The sequence below is a fragment of the Branchiostoma floridae genome, chromosome 1 (assembly GCF_000003815.2).
Source record: "Branchiostoma floridae strain S238N-H82 chromosome 1, Bfl_VNyyK, whole genome shotgun sequence".
Classification (NCBI taxonomy): domain Eukaryota; kingdom Metazoa; phylum Chordata; class Leptocardii; order Amphioxiformes; family Branchiostomatidae; genus Branchiostoma; species Branchiostoma floridae.
Genome location: NC_049979.1, coordinates 19,716,877 through 19,719,635, shown reverse-complemented (window position 1 = coordinate 19,719,635; position 2,759 = coordinate 19,716,877).

Genomic DNA, 2,759 nt, shown 5'->3' with positions numbered 1-2,759 from the left:
TGAATTTTATGCAGAATGGGACTTGTTGCCTCAAATTCGATTTTGTGTTCTAGAACAGCTTGGAGCTTGTGGTAACGCGGCTCCCTAGCTCACAACAGGATTATAATGGTGCCTACAGGTATGTACTGCATACATGAGAAATCCGGTCGAGCAACTACTTCACTCATGCGTAACGTTAAAATTTGTAACCTACTGACAGGATGTTTTCTTTTGATCCCCCAAATGTATTGTGACCGTACGTACACATCCAATGTGTTGAATATAAATAACGTTACTGTATGTTGTGACGCGTGTTTTAAGTGGTATATTGCTGAGGGAATTGAAAGTATACATGTCTGTTGTTCTTGAAAAATAATGCCTGTTCTCTATGTCATTTCGTCAAAACGAAATATAACAATACCCCAAATTACTCGTTCTGTGTTGAGGGCATAAAGAAAGGATGCAAGTGTCACTTGGAGATTACTACCCAAAATGTACACCACGTACCAGCATAAATAGCGTCTTTATAACAAAGTAGGCAACATTTGCGAGCAAATACAACATATTTCAACCATACTTCAAGAAAAAGTAAGATATTTCATCTCATACCTGCGGTATGGCTGAAATATAATTGAATTGACAACTTGTTTTGCGACAAGTTATCATATTTATGTAAATTCTAGAGTCAATTCCAAGTCACCGAGATGGTTTTGAAATAATATTTGTAATAAGTTTGAACTAATTTGAGTAAAAGAACATTTCAGTCACTAAAGTTCAAAATTGTTCAAACATTTCAAAATAAAAGTTTGAACATGTTTGAACCTTTTCATATTTGTTGGAACATTTGGGAAAGTAATGATATCATTATCTCTTTATTTAGAACAATTTTCAAACATCTATGTGTTTTTGTTATTGTTCCAACATGTTCCAACATTTTGTGTCATTTTTTTCCCTCCATAAAACTTTTATTGACCCCATAAACAAAGCTGCTAAGCTTGGTCCTTTGCTTGGCTCTTGTATTTTAAGACTTTCTTTAGTATACACTGGTGAGTCTTTTGTGAGAAGGTGGCAGACAGACATAATTTCCTGCACTTGGCAGGGATGTGCGAATTGCCCTCTTCCCAGCCCACTGACCCAGTTTCATCATATTGTTTCCATGTTCGAACATGTGATCACAAATGATGCATCTATGTTGGAACAGTTTAGAAACTAACAGAAATAATGTATTTGATGTTAGAAATGTTTCTAACATGTTTGAATACTATAGAAACATTTAGAACGTCATATAGATGTTGTAAATAGTTCTAAACAGTTACTTATCACAGTTAGATTGTTACAAAGATTTCCAAATTGTTAGAACAAAAGGCAAGAAACACCCTCTCAGTTATATGGAACGTCTTCATGTTGCGGCAATTTTACGAAGGTGCTCACTCGGTATCACTATCATTAAATGGAGGGAAGGTATTAGGGAATGTACATTATCCTAAAATAACAGTTTTTTGTATTAATGACAGGATCACCCTGTCAACAGTGGCAAAAATTCTGTTATTGACAGAATGATCCCGTCAATCGCGCAAATCTTGCCTTTATTGACAGGATCATCCTATCAATAGCCACATGCCCTTGTTGTTTGTGGCAACATCTAATTATCTGGGGTGAGATAAGGTCACTGGGGTTAAGTAAGGTTACAATGTACCGAAGCAACACCAAGTATTACTTACTAGTACACGGAATTGCCATTCTTACAATCAGCTGGTAGGGCCGAGTACTGCGGTAATATAAGTTTTTATAGTTCAGCTGTTGTCTGCTATTTACGTTTACAATATTGTCCCTATATCACATGTGCACAACTTCACACGAATATCACCAGCAGTACATTTTATCTATGTCGTCCTACCATCCAAGTGTCAACATATCCCAGTGGCTAAATGTAACACAGACGCGATATTTAGTATAAGCTCTTTGATACAGGAGTCTTCTCAGAAATAATATACATTAGTATGACGTGACTGAAACTGTGTAGCGGCTGAATCTTGTGTAGCCCTAAAGTTTGCTACGCACGGTGTGACGTCACATATAATTACTATTTTCTTTACGTCTTGTGTAGTTTGGTGTCTTTTATACCATACTTTTTGTTCCGGGGCTCCTTACACTCGCTACCCTAAAAAGTTCTAATATTTTAGGGTAGCGAGAGTAAGGAGCCCCGGTAGAAATCGGATGGTAGCCAGGCTAGCCCGGCCAGGCCTCGGTTTGGAAATGTGACGTAGGCCTGAGTCGTGCCTTACCCGACAATTGCCGTGGCCTCACCATTACCTTTAGACGTCTGACAAACAAGCCAACATACTAGTAGCATATTCATGTTAGTGGCAAACACGACTGTAGCAGACTAACTTTGATGTGAATCTCTAGAACTGTGTAACGTTAATTACCCCCATCGTATATCTACAATCCCCCACCAAAAAAGTTACAAAGCTAAGCTAAAGCGCTCTGATGTACTATATATTTACTGAGTATCGGTAGTCCGTCTAAGAAATCATGTGGTAGTTTGAGTCAAAATTACAGTACCTAACAGATATTGCTTTATATCTTTTCGACCAGTAATTTGCCATCAGAACTCATCTCCAGTCATGCAGTAACGCTTCTATACTAAAGCGCCTCCTATCAGTCGACTTTATCACTACAATGTACAAGCTCTACTATTGTCATATAGCCAGGTGGCGCGGACCAATCAAAAGTCCCGTTCCACGTTGGTTATGACGCCGTAACACAAAGATTCCGGC